Here is a 14,306-nt window from a genome sequence, read left to right as displayed (position 1 = left end):
AAATCCACAGATGAATTATTTTCAAATATGCTTTACATTCATAAATATCTAAAGAGGGGATCATCAGTCTGTTTTTCATTTAATGATCAGTAACAAACCAAACAATTCTCACAAGGCATGATCATCCTTGCATGTTAATGGTGATTTATATTTTTTCCCATCTCTCACCACCCATGTAAGAATCCTAATATGGAGCATGCCATAATATAATATACTGTATGAATCAGAGGAAGCTGGTGGGATGAGCTATAGGAGGACAGGTTCATTTTAATGGCTGGAGGGAAATGAATAGAAACCACGTTTGACTCCATTCCCGCCATTATTACAATGAGCTCGTCCTCCAATAGCTCCTCCCACCAGTCTCCTCTGATATGAATATGTGAAAAACAAGTAAGAGATTAGGCTACAGTTTTAAATGAACCAAAATGCCTCAATGGTGGAAATACCTTCAACAAGTGACATTTATCATGACGTAAAAGTATTAACTATTCAGTGCATGAGTGGCAACCCAAAGTGTGTGGGTGGAGTATTCATTATTTTAGGCTGCCTACTCATTACATAAAGGTTTAGGACCCTGTCGAATTCCATCTGGAATTTTTTCCTTGTTCTTAAGGCTAGATGTCTTTGCAGGAATGATCTAAACCTCTTTGATGTGGAGATGATAGTCAATCCTGTCACAAAGGAAGAATCATTAAAGGAAAATACCAGTCAAAAACGACTGTATATTTAGGTATTTATTTCATTTGTTCGCTACCACTTGGCACAGACGTCAATTCTACGTCTATTCCACATTGGTTCACCGTCTGGGTGCCCAGTTGATACAGACCCAAAATGTTTTGCATGTCAACAATCAAGTTTTCAAGATATAGAACTTTTTTTTAAAGTGTCACAGTATGATGCTTTTTACTTTTCTTGAAAACTTGATTGCTGACATGCAAAACATTTTGGGGCTGTATCAACAGTACACTGATGAAACAAATACCAAAATATAGTTTTTTTTGTGGAATTTTCCTTTAATGTGGATCATCAGGTCCAATTTGGGCATGATCTTAATCACAGACTTATGAGCTCGGTGACTGCCTTTAAGCATAGCCCACTACTTAAAATCACATTTTATTTGTCACTTGCGTTAACAGTGAAATGCTTACTCACAGGCCCTTCCCAACAATGCAGAAAAAATAAATATAGAAACAGTAGAAAAAATAGATTAAAAAAACCCAACAACACAGGAATAAATACAGATGATAGGTCTCCACAAGTTACTGTTTTCACATTACGCCCCCTCAGTGAAGCAGATATTCAACCTGTCACTGCACCACCACCAGTACAACTGTCACAGCCCAATTACTGAATACTGATAAATAACCACATTCCATGATAACATATAGTAGAAAATTTGTGAGGTAGCCCAAGTGGGACTCAAACCTGCAACCTTGCACCTTCCAGCTTTTCCAATAACACATTGCCAAAATAACCTAAAGCGTCATATCAAGATCAGCCACCCAGGCCATACATTTGCACCGAGGGTGGTGCTTGCCAGCTCTGTCTCTGTGTGTCAGTGTGATTTTATTCCATTACTTACTTTTGGAGAGACGTGTGAGGAATTCACACTGTAAAGTGTAATTGCAGCTTTGGCCTGCCAAGCCTCCATAACCCTGGGCCCGGAGCACGGCAAATGTAAATGGTAGCTAGGGGTTGTAACAGCAAAGTGTCTGGATGGCTGGCTTTTATAGGGGACCTTCAGTTTAGTGTACAGAAACAGTTTGCTTGTTGGAGCTTGGTCAGCCAGCTCTTGATAAACACTTGTGAGACGTGATTATGAAACTTGTTTTCCTGTTTGTGCACCCAGTAGGAATTTGTCAATGTCAACAATGTGAGCTTGACAGAGTTGTCTCTTTGACAGTTCGCCACTGCAGCACACACACTTCAAGCCAGGACTCGATCTGTGCAGGGTTTTAAACATATTTTTTTCACACAAGAAATATCCCTAAATAACAACAATAATTTCTGATATTAATTGAACATTAATAAAGAAGATACATAGTTCATATCAGTATACGGTAGACGGTAGATAAAATGATAGCATCTAAAACGTAATGGAATTTGAATTTGGTTTTGAGTTGCTTTAGACTCAAAAATGATTTTAAAATGTTGGCAGTATTGGCTATTTAATTTAGTTGTTTTTACGATTTCCAGTCATTCAATTAGATAAACTGTGTTGAAGATTGATGCATTGCTTTGGGTCATATCATTCTATTCTAGGAATGGAATGGAAAGTACTTTGATTTGGAGATCTAATGGTTTGAGTGGGCTTATGCAATAAAAGGAATACAAAACTGGCATTTTGCTAAGTAATTTGCTGGATGAAGGACAGTGCATTAAATCAACTTGTGAGGCATCATTATCCAAGATTTACAGATGAAGAGAGCGGCTGGATGTGTCTTGGTGGTATTTTAGATAAAAGATACATGTTTGTCAGGCCCATGTGGACAACCTTACCAGGCTAAAGGGGTTGAGATGTACTGTATACATATTGAATGATCTGTCAGTTGATTGATTGACATTGTTTTCCTCTCTAAAATTGACTAGAATAACTCTGACCTACTGGCACGTCTGCTCCAGCTCGATTGCGCCAGACGGCCCATCATTACGCACACCTGTCACCATCGTTACGCGCATCAGCGCTTCATGGGACTCACCTGGACTCTACTACCTTATTGATTGCCTCCACTATATCTGTCACTTCCTCAGTTTCTTCTCCGTGTCTGCATTCATGTTGTTATGTTTCCCTTGTCCAAACGCTGCCCGTGTTGTGTTTCATGTCTGTTTATCCATTACATCTTCACTCCATGTACTTGCTTCTCGTCTCTCAGCATCTGTGCTCACAGCTATGAGCCATGGATACCCCTCAGAGCCAACACAGACCACATCCTGGACGTGGACATACACCTCCACTCACAGGTCATTCCTGCTACTGTGGGGATCTTCCTAGAGCCTGGCCGTGAAGATGGGCCTGGGACTGGAGCCTGACCCTGGCCCCGGAGATTGGGCTGGGACAACTGCTCGTCAAACATCTTATTCCAAAATCATCGGCATTAATATGGAGTTGGTGCCCCTCTGCTGCTAAAACAGCCTCCACTCTTAAGGGAATGCTTTCCACTAGATGTTGGAACATTGCTGCGGGGACTTGCTGCCATTCAGCCACAAGAGCATTCGTGAGATTGGGCACCGATGTTGGGCGATTAGGCCTGGCTTGCAGTCGACGTTCCAATTCATCCCAAAGGTGTTCGATGGGGTTGAGGTCAGGGCTCTGTGCAGGCCAGTCAAGTTCTTCCACACCAATCTCGACAAACTATTTCTGTATAGACCTCGCTTTGTGCATGGGGCCATTGTCATGCTGAAACAGGAAAGGGCCTTCCCCAAACTACTGCAAAAAAGTTTGAAGCACAGAGTCGCCTGTCATTGTATTCTGTAGCGTTAAGATTTCCCTTCACTGGAACTAAGGGGCCTAGTCCGAACCATGAAAAACAGCCCCAGACCATTATTCCTCCTCTACCAAACTTTACAGTTGGCACTATGCATTGGGGCAGGTAGCGTTCTCCTGGCGTCTGCCAAACCCAGATCTGTCCGTCGGACTGCCAGATGGTGAAAAGTGATTCATCACTCTAGAGAACGCGCTTCCAGTGCTCCAGAGTCCAATGGCGGCAAGCTTTACACTACTCCAGCCGATGCTTGGTATTGCGTATGGTGATCTTAGATTTGTGTGTGGCTGCTCGGCCATGAAAATCCATTTCATGAAGCTGCCGACGAACAGTTCTTGTGCTGACGTTTTTTCCAGAGACAGTTTGGAACTCGGTAGTGAGGGTTGCAAACGAGGACAGACAATTTTTTAGGTGCTACAGACTTTTAGCACTCACCGGTCCCATTTTGTAATCTTGTGTGGCCTACTACTTCGCGGCTGAGTCGTTGTTGCTCCTAGAAGTTTCCACTTCACAATAATATAACTTACTGCGGCAGCTCTATCAGGGCAGAAATTTGACAAACTAACTTGTTGGAAAGGTGGCATCGTATGACGGTGACACCTGGATTCACCTGGACAGCATAGCCGCTGGAAGTAGTTTGGGGTGGGGGTGCTGCAAATAAATTTAGCCAAAGGGGATAAACATCGAATTGTATTTATTTCATTTTTTGGGGGGGGCACGCTCAGCACTCCTACATCCCTCAGCTATGCTGGTCAGTTTATGAAATGGAAATGTTTTGTACACTCAGTGTATAGGACTGTTTGTGTTCGCTCTCAGGGTGAAAGAAACTGTACAGTAGATTAACTAAGTCTGTGCATATCCCATGAACAGTAAGACGGAGGTTGTTTACTGTAAGGTAACTGAACTAAATGACTGTCGCCCCGTAGCACTCACATCTGTAATCATGAATTTATTTGAGAAGCTAATTAAAGATCATATCACCTACACCTTACCCGAAACCTAATTAAAGATCATATCACCTACACCTTACCCGAAACCTTACACCCACTACAATTTTCACACCGCCCCAACAGATCCATGGATGAGGCATTCGCCATCACTGCACACTGCCCTATCCCATCTGGACAAGAGTCTGTAAGAATTCTGTTCATCGACTACAGCTCAGCCTTTAACACCATAGTGCTCTCCAAGCTCATCACTAAGCTCGGGGGTCTGGATCTGAACCCTGCCCTGTGCAACTGGGTTCTGGACTTCCTGACGAGCCGACTCCAGGTGGTTAAGGCAGGCAACAACACCTCCCCGACGCTGATATTCAACACAGGGGCCCCACAAGGGTGCGTGGTCAGCCATCTGCACTCCCTGTTCACCCATGACTGTATGGCCATGCAAGTCTCCAACTAAATCAAGTTTGTAGACGACACAACAGTGGTAGGCCTGATTACCAACAATGACGAGACAGCCTACTTGGAGAAAGTAAGGGTCCTGGCTGAGTGAAAATAACCTCTCCTTCAACACCAAGTAAAGAAATGAGCTGGTACATCCACAGAGTCGCAGTAAAAAGCAAACTTCTAGAGATGCACCATTGAGAGCATCCTGTCAGGCTGTATCACGGCCTTGAACGGCAATTGCACCGTCTGTAACCACAGGGCTTTCCAGAGGGTGGTGCAGGACATCTACAGCACCCGGTGTCACAGGAAGGCCAAGAAAATCATCAAGGAGAACATTGAACAGCGGATAAGTACAAACAGCGGACAAGTCCAGTCACCCACTCTTATGCCTCCTCCACGTCTCTCTCTCTCTCTCTCTCTCTCTCTCTCTCTCTCTCTCTCTCTCTCTCTCTCTCTCTCTCTCTCTCTCTCTCTCTCTCTCTCTCTCTCTCTCTCTCTCTCTCTCTCTCTCTTTCTCTCTCTGTGTCCACGTCTCTCTCTCTCTCTCTCTCTCTCTCTCTCTCTCTCTCTCTCTCTCTCTCTCTCTCTCTCTCTCTCTCTCTCTCTCTCTCTCTCTCTCTTTCTCTCTTCTCTGTGTCAAGGTCTCTCTCTCTCTCTCTCTCTCTCTCTCTCTCTCTCTCTCTCTCTTTTTTCTCTCTCTGTGTCAAGGTCTCTCTCTCTCTCTCTCTCTCTCTCTCTCTCTCTCTCTCTCTCTCTCTCTCTCTCTCTCTCTCTCTCTTCTCTCTTTCTCTCTGTGTCAAGGTCTCTCTCTGTGTCAAGGTCTCTCTCCCTCTCTCTCTCTCTCTCTCTCTCTCTCTCTCTCTCTCTCTCTCTCTCTCTGTGTCAAGGTCTCTCTCTCTCTCTCTATCTACCTCTGTCAAGGTCTCTCTAGCTTTGACTACTACTTCACTATGCCTGACTCCACCTTTACATTGGCGTGGGTTGCTGGCCACAGCACAGCTTACCCCTCCGGTGCAGGGCACCAGGGCTGGCAGGTACGATTATTTATTTATTTCCCGTAAATTCCCTCCTTTCCCCCTCGTAAGCATTTCACTGTCTTCACCTGTTGTATTCGGCACACATGACAAATAAAATTTGATTAGATTTTGTATTCACCCTTCATGGTTACCCTACAACCCAGCCGTTAGACCCAAGTCATCCCCAGACCCAGCAGAGCTTTCCCCTGCCCTGAACCACAAGGACCACAGGCTGGGGCTGGGGTTTGGGGGCACACCACCACACAAGCTGGCAGCTATATCAATCTTCCCGTAATACCACTCCCCCTCCCTCTTCATCTCATGGTTTCCCTCCAACCCAGCCATATCCAGCCTTTAACCCCAGGCTTCTTCTGCCACAAGGAGGGTCTTTATTCTCAGTCAACGGCTGGAGAGGAAACTTGGATCAGATTTGGGTTTTGGCTTTGGTACTCATGTAGTTGTAATACTGAGATGGAGTGCATTAATGTATAATTGAATGGAAGTTGAATGTTTGGGTTTTCCATCTCTCTTGTTTCTAAGGCTGTATTGAAAATAGGGAAAACACAAGCCTTGTAGTATCCTAAATCTTCAGGATTAAATAGAGAAATGTTTTCCTTCTCCCCATAACGCAGCTTGGCCCTGAACCCACTCACTAACATGGACCAACCTGTGATTACCAGTCCACAGTCTACATTTGATTACTCAGGCCTGAAGGATAAGAAGCACTCTGAGAGGGACTGCTCGGGCCTGGGTGATGACAACATCTCCTGTTGTTATGTTGATTACCCCTGTCAATTCTCCTAACTCATCAGCCTGGAGCCAGGGGGTGGTCACTCATTGAGTGTTTGCCCCACCTTCTCTGCTTCAGAAACCCAGGTCAAGATCCTCCCTCTTCTGCCTGCCTGGGGGTCCATCCCTTCCCCCACCTCGACACAATCATCATCCCAGCAGGCTTCTCTAGTCTAGGTATGGCCAAGTAAGACTGGAGGGAGGGAGCGAGGAAGGAGCTGTTTTGTTTTGCTACTTGTAAATCTGCTGTTTTATTTGCATCTGCTACATGCAACTTTGCATTCATAAACATGAACACACGTAAGGCTCTTATTGCTGACTGGAAACCATACACCCTGAGGCTGCATTTATTGTAGCTGGGGATTTTAACAAAGCTAACCTGAGAACAAGACTTCCTCAGCATATTGAGCTGGTAGCATTCTGGATCATTGCTACTCTAACTTCCGCGATGCATACAAAGCCCTCCCCCGCCCTGCCTTTGGCAAATCTGACCATGACTCCATTTTGTTGCTCCTAGCATATAGACCGAAACTAAAACAGGAAACGTCCGGGCTCAGGTCTATCCAACGCTGGTCCGACCAATCGGATTCCACGCTTCAAGATTGCTTCGATCATGTGGGCTAGGATATGTTCCGGATAGCCTCAGACAACAACATTGATGTATACGCTGACTCGGTGAGTGAATTTATTAGCAAGTGCATCGGAGATGTCGTACTCACTGTGACTATGAAAACCTTTCCTAACCAGGAACCGTGGATTGATGGTAGTATTCGCGCAAAACTGAAAGAGATAAAGTAGAGTCGCAATTCAACGGCTCAAACGCCAGACTTATGTGGCAGGGTCTACAGTCAATCACAGATTACAAAAAGAAAACCAGCCCCGTCGTGGACATCGACGTCTTGCTTCCAGACAAATTTAAACAAAGTATTTGCTCGCTTTGAGGACAATACAGTGCCACTGATACGGCCCACTACCAAAGCCTGTGGGCTCTCCTTCTCCATGGCCAATGTGAGTAAAATATTTAAACATGTTAACCCTCGCAAGGCTGCCGGCCCAGACGGCATCCCTAGCCGCGTCCTCAGAGCATGTGCAGACCAGCTGGCTGGTTTGTTTACAGACATATTCAATCAATCGCTTTCCCAGTCTGTTGTCCCCACACGATTCAAGATGGCCACAATTGTTCCTGTTCCCAAGAAAGCTAAGGTAACTGAACTAAATGTCTATTGCCTCGTTGCACTCACTTCTGTCATCATGAAGTGCTTTGAGAAACTAGTCAAGGATCATATCATCTCCACCCTACCTGATACCCTAGACCCACTCCAATTTGCTTGTCACCCCAATAGGTCCACTGACGATGGAATCACCATCACACTGCCCTATCCCATCTGGAAAAGAGGAATACCTATGTAAGAATTCTGTTCATCGACTACATTTCAGCATTTAATACTATAGTACCCTCCAAACTCATAATTAAGATCGAAACCCTGGGTCTCGACCCGCCCTGTGCAACTGGGTCCTGGACTTTCTGACGGGCCACCCCTAGGTGGTAAAGGTACGAATCAACATCTCCACCCAGCTGGTTATCAACACTGGGGCCCCACAAGGGTGCGTTCTCAGCCCTCTCCTGTATTCCTTGTTCACCCATGACTGTGTGGCCATGCAAGCTTTCAACTCAATCATCAAGTTTGCAGAAGACAGTAGAGTGGTAGGCTTGATTACCAACAACGACAAGACAGCCTACAGGGAGGAGGTGAGGGCCCTCGGAGTGTGGTGTCAGGAAAATAACCTCTCACTCAATGTCAACAAGACAAAGGAGATGATCATGGACTTCAGGAAATGGCAGAGGGAGCACCCCCCACCCACATCGACCGGACAGTAGTGGAGAAGGTGGAAGTTTTAAGTTCCTCTGTGTACTCATCACTGACAAACTGAATTGGTCCACCCACACAAACAGAGTGGTGAAAAAGGCGCCAAAGCGCCTCTTCAACCTCAGGGGGCAGAAGAAATTTGTCTTGTCACCGAAAACACACAAACCTTCACAGATGTACAATTGAGAGCATCCTGTCAGGCTGTATCACTGCCTGGTATGGAAACTGCACCACACTTAACCGCAAGGCTCTCCAGAAGGTAGTGCGGTCTGCCCAACCCGTCACCGGGGGCAAACTACCTGCCCTCCAGGAAACCTACAGCACCTGATGTCACAGGAAGGCCAAAAGGTTCAAGGACAACAACCACCCGAGCCAATGCCTGTTCACCCCACTTTCATCCAGAAGGCGAGGTCAGTACAGGTCCATCGAAGCTGGGACTGAGAGACAGAAGCTATTCTTCAGTCTCAAGACCGTCAGACTGTTAGACAGCCTTCACTAACATAGAGGCTGCTGCCAACTGTTACGTTCCCCTGTATTTCAGGAAATGGCTTCCTGGATTCACCTAAGCAGCTGATTGGTCAGCCCCATTAAAGATTGAAGCTCTGACCCCGCCCTCTCGTCAGGAGATACAGCTGTCTTGCAATTACCGACACCCTCTGCAGCTTTAAAAGCCGGTGTTCCTTTGTTAGGAGAGAGAGATTCTTGATGTCCTGTGTTGGTTGTTGCGCAGAGTCAGATGTGTTGAAAGTATTTTGTATCCACTACATCTGAGGTGTGTGTTTGTGCCAATAGGACTCAGTGTGCTTTGATTATTGAAAATGTTCACTTTAAGTTAGTAATTATTCTGTTTGTTTCCAGGGGGAAGGGGAAGGCACCTTGGGAGTGCTTAGGCAAGAGGACGGCGGACATACATACAGTGACTTGCGAAAGTATTCGGCCCCCTTGAACTTTGCGATTTTTGCCACATTTCAGGCTTCAAACATAAACATATAAAACTGTATTTTTTTGTGAAGAATCAACAACACGTGGGACACAATCATGAAGTGGAACGACATTTATTGGATATTTCAAACTTTTTTAACAAATCAAAAACTGAAAAATTGGGCGTGCAAAATTATTCAGCCCCCTTAAGTTAATACTTTGTAGCGCCACCTTTTGCTGCGATTACAGCTGTAAGTCGCTTGGGTTATGTCTCTATCAGTTTTGCACATCGAGAGACTGACATTTTTTCCCATTCCTCCTTGCAAAACAGCTCGAGCTCAGTGAGGTTGGATGGAGAGCATTTGTGAACAGCAGTTTCAGGTCTGGACTTTGACTTGGCCATTCTAACACCTGGATATGTTTATTTTTGAACCATTCCATAGTAGATTTTGCTTTATGTTTTGGATCATTGTCTTGTTGGAAGACAAATCTCCGTCCCAGTCTCAGGTCTTTTGTAGACTCCATCAGGTTCTCTTTCAGAATGGTCTTGTATTTGGCTCCATCCATCTTCCCATCAATTTTAACCATCTTCCCTGTCCCTGCTGAAGAAAAGCAGGCCCAAACCATGATGCTGACACCACCATGTTTGACAGTGGGGATGGTGTGTTCAGGGTGATTAGCTGTGTTGCTTTTACGCCAAACATAACGTTTTGCATTGTTGCCAAAAAGTTCAATTTTGATTTCATCTGACCAGAGCACCTTCTTCCACATGTTTGGTGTGTCTCCCAGGTGGCTTGTGGCAAACTTTAAACAACACTTTTTATGGATATCTTTAAGAAATGGCTTTCTTCTTGCCACTCTTCCATAAAGGCCAGATTTGTGCAATATACGACTGATTGTTGTCCTATGGACAGAGTCTCCCACCTCAGCTGTAGATCTCTGCAGTTCATCCAGAGTGATCATGGGCCTCTTGGCTGCATCTCTGATCAGTCTTATCCTTGTATGAACTGAAATTTTATAGGGACGGCCAGGTCTTGGTAGATTTGCAGTGGTCTGATACTCCTTCCATTTCAATATTATCGCTTGCACAGTGCTCCTTGGGATGTTTAAAGCTTGGGAAATATTTGGTATCCAAATCCGGCTTTAAACTTCTTCACAACAGTATCTCGGACATGCCTGGTGTGTTCCTTGTTCTTCATGATGCTCTCTGCGCCTTTAATGTACCTCTGAGACTATCACTGTGCAGGTGCATTTATACGGAGACTTGATTACACACAGGTGGATTGTATTTATCATCATTAGTCATTTAGGTCAACATTGGATCATTCAGAGATTATCACTGAACTTCTGGAGAGAATTTGCTGCACTGAAAGAAAAGGGGCTGAATAATTTTGCACGCCCAATTTTTAAGTTTTTGATTTGTTCAAAAGTTTGAAATATCCAATAAATGTCGTTCCACTTCATGATTGTGTCCCACTTGTTGTTGATTCTTCACAAAATAATACAGTTTTATATCTTTATGTTTGAAGCCTGAAATGTGGCAAAAGGTCGCAAAGTTCAAGGGGGCCGAATACTTTCGCAAGGCACTGTATACCCGTAGTATGTACTCTATCTATGCACACTAGATAAGACCTGGGCGTACCACCCCCTGTATTTTGGTTAGTGTGCTAAGAATAGGTAAGTAGCGGGTGGGTGGGTCGGTAAGGTATGCGAGGGGGCTCTTTTACATTCTTTGCTTTGGTTCCATCCAGCCTATATTTCCCCACATTACCGTGTGAAGGAAATACATTCCCTATTAACGGTAAACTTCTTTGCCTCTTTCATCCTTACCTGCACCTACAATCACATACCTCTTTCACATCACGGGGAGTTGAGTGTAGCAGGGTATTGCATTCCCTCCTCTAAGAGGTGTATGTAACACCAACATACAGACTCAAATCTCTTGCTACTTTAATAATTGGATGTAATAAATGTATCACTAATCACTTTAAATAACACCACTTTAATAATGTTTACATATCCTACATTACTCATCTCATATGTATATACTGTTCTATACCATCAATTGCATCTTGCCTTGGCCGCACGGACGTCGCTCATCCATGTATTCATGTACATATTCTTATTCACCCCTTAACATTTGTGTGTATAAGGTAGTTGCTGTGAATTTGGTAGATTACTTGTTAGATATTACTGCATTGCCGGGACTAGAAGCACAAGCATTTCACTACACTCTTATTAACATCTGCTAACCATGTGTATGTAACCAATAAAATTTGATCTGATTTGACTGGCAGCATCAGTGGCAGCCATATTTCCCCACTCTTACTGCTGACTGGCAGCATCAGTGGCAGCCATATTTCCCCACTCTTACAGCTGACTGGCAGCATCAGTGGCAGCCTTGCTTCCCCACTCTTATTGCTGACTGGCAGCATTGTTACGTTCCCCAGTTTGTGTTGTAGTTTGTGTATTTGCATGTGTTTATTTCAGGAAATGGCTTCCTGAAATCCCTCAAGCAGCTGATTCGTCGACTCCATGGCTAATTGGAGAGCTGACCCCGCCCCCTCGTCAAGACTCAGCTGTCTCCAGTTACACATTTATTCTGAAGCTATATAAAAGCCAGTGTTCTGTTCAGGAGAGAGTTTTTGCTGGAGTTAGATTTGCTAGAGATTTTCTGGGAGGTCATTGCAGAGATTTTGCTAGAGAGATTTGCTAGAGAGATTTGCTAGAGTTTTGGAGGTAGGGATTGCTGAGAGTGATTTCGCTAGAGGTTGATTTTGCTGGGAGTTCATTGCTGGGAAGTTGGTATGTTTTGTGAGTTTGTTGCTCAGATAGAGCTTATTTGATGTCCTTTGTTTCTTAGTTTGTTTGTGAAATTGTTTAATATTCTGTTTCATTTGTTCCTAGGGGGAGAAGGGGAAGGCACCTAGGGAGTGCTTAGGCAAGAGGCCCGTGGGCATACATATACCCGTAGCATATTTGCTGTCTAGGCACTCTAGGTAAGACCTGGGCGGACCACCCCCTGTATTTTGGTTAGGGCACCAGGTGGTGCTAAATTAGGTAAGTAGTGGGTAGGCAGGTAAGATAGGAGAGGGGGGGCTTTGAGATTTACTTTCTTTGCTTTGGTTCTGTCCAGCCCATTTTCTCCATATTACTGTGTAAAGGAATAAAGTCCTTGTAAACGCTACCACATTCTGCCTGTTGTCATTCTTACTTGCACCTACAGTCCATACCTTTTTTCTCTTCACGGAGAGTTTAGTTGTAGCAGGGTGTTGCGTTCCCTCTTCATAGAGGCGTGCGTAACATAATGGGGGCTCATCCGGGATATTTCCATTAAACCCACCTGACCCTGCTGCTCTGAGCTCTCTCTGGTTAGTGATTGAGGTGTGATGGTAGGTTGTGAGTTTGGATGAGTTGTTTAGTTGGTGTGTTCAGGAAACTGCATTGTAAAAGATGGCTGCCTCAGCCATCTCCAAGTTTTTTGAAGCGCCCTCTATTGGTTGTTTGGGTAGGTTTCGTAAAGTAGACCTTATAGCTATAGCTGCCCATTATGGATTTGTTGTCCGTGAGAAAGTCCTAAAGGCTGCACTTTTGGTGCTAGTCAGGGAGGGTTTAGTGAGAGAACGGATTCTCTCATTGCAAGGAGAGGAGACGGGTAGACCTTCTGATGCCAAGTCAGAGGACAGGGCGGAGGAAGGGGTTCCTCGTACCCCTTTTACATTGCCCCGATTCGATCCTTTATCTTCTGCTTCGGATCATTCAGATGGGACTGCTAGGCTGAAGGTGAGGCTGGCTCGGTTAGAAATGGAGCAAAAAGATAAAGAGAGACCGATGCATTTTGAACTTGAAATTAGGAAAATAGAAGCTGACAAGGAGGTGAGGATCCGACAACTGGAGCTAGATGCTGGCTCCAGTGCGACTCTACAAGCTGCTCATCATCAAGCCCACTTCGATGTGAGTAAAAACATAGCTTTAGTCCCTCCATTCCGAGAGTCGGAAGTTGATTCTTATTTCTCTGCATTTGAGTGTGTGGCCGCTGCGCTGCATTGGCCGCTCCTGTTACAATGTAAATTGTCTGGGAAAGCCCAGGAATTAGTAGCTGCTCTCTCCCTGGAAGACAGTTTACACTATGATAGTTAAAACTACTGTGTTGCAGGCTTATGAGTTGGTGCCTGAAGCTTATAGGCAGAGCTTCAGGAACCACAAAAAAACATCTCACCGTACATTTGTTGAATTTGCAAGGGACAAAGAGTCTCTGTTTAGTCGCTTGTGTTCAGCCAGCAAAGCTAACACCTTTGCTGAGATTTGGGAGTTGATGCTGTTGGAGGACTTTAAAATCAACCTCCCAGATAGAATTGTAGTTCATTTAAATGAACAGAAGGTGGTGACATTGGCCCAAGCAGCAGTGTTGGCAGATGAGTACGCTTTGACACACAAGACTGTCTTTGGTGCACCACGTTTTGAAGGCCGGATGATTAAGTCATCAATTCCTCGTTCAGGTCGCTTTACCTCTGACAACCCTAAGCCTTTTCATGAAATCCGTGAATGTTTTTACTGTCAACAAAAGGGTCACATGATTGCGGACTGCCCAGTTTTGAAAAATAAACCGAAACAGTCCCTGTCACCGTCCCCAAAAATGAAAAGTTTGGTTTTAGTCAAGTCTTTGGCTCGTCCATTGGATCGAGTTATTGATTCAGCATTTGAGAAACCGGATCCTGTCTATGCTCCGTTTATCTCTGCCGGTTGTGTTTCCTTAACAGGAGAACAAGCTGATCAAAAACCTATCCAAATCCTACGAGACACCGGGGCGGCGCAGTCAGTAATCATTACTGATGCTTTACC

This window comes from Oncorhynchus gorbuscha, linkage group LG05 (genome assembly GCF_021184085.1).
Source record: "Oncorhynchus gorbuscha isolate QuinsamMale2020 ecotype Even-year linkage group LG05, OgorEven_v1.0, whole genome shotgun sequence".
In the NCBI taxonomy this organism is placed as follows: Eukaryota; Metazoa; Chordata; class Actinopteri; order Salmoniformes; family Salmonidae; genus Oncorhynchus; species Oncorhynchus gorbuscha.
The sequence above is the reverse complement of the archived record's forward strand: the minus strand, read 5'-3'. Positions refer to the sequence as shown.